Below are 607 nucleotides of genomic sequence, written 5' to 3' on the forward strand. Positions count from 1 at the left end.
TATATATATATATATTTATATCTCTCTCTATATATATATGTGTGTATATATATATATATTTATCTATATGGCCTAAACTTCGAAGTCACTGTCAAGAATGTTCTTGTTTAAGAATAGTAGATTGGTAGATAGATAGATACATACATACATACACATACATACACACATTCATACACACGTACATACATGGATGCATACATATATGCATACATACATACACACATCCATCCATCCATACACACACATACATAAAACATACACACATACAGACATATATACATAGATATATTCACATGTATTCATACACACACACATGCATATACATATGTACATAAACGTGTGTGTGTGTGTTTATGCATGACCATCACCACTAGTATCATCATCATCATCATCATCATCATCATCATGACCACTACCACCGCCTCCCCCACCATCACCGCCTCCCCCACCATCGACGGGTAGTGACTTTCCTCCGCCCGCCACCCCTCTCGCCCACCATTCGTCTTCATTCCACCTGCCAAAAAAAAAAGAAAACCCAAGACTGATCATTTATTTACAACAGTTCATTGCCCTGTACACGACATCTTGTGTTCGGGGTAGGGTTGGG

The sequence above is a fragment of the Octopus bimaculoides genome, chromosome 30 (genome assembly GCF_001194135.2).
Source record: "Octopus bimaculoides isolate UCB-OBI-ISO-001 chromosome 30, ASM119413v2, whole genome shotgun sequence".
Lineage (NCBI taxonomy): Eukaryota > Metazoa > Mollusca > Cephalopoda > Octopoda > Octopodidae > Octopus > Octopus bimaculoides.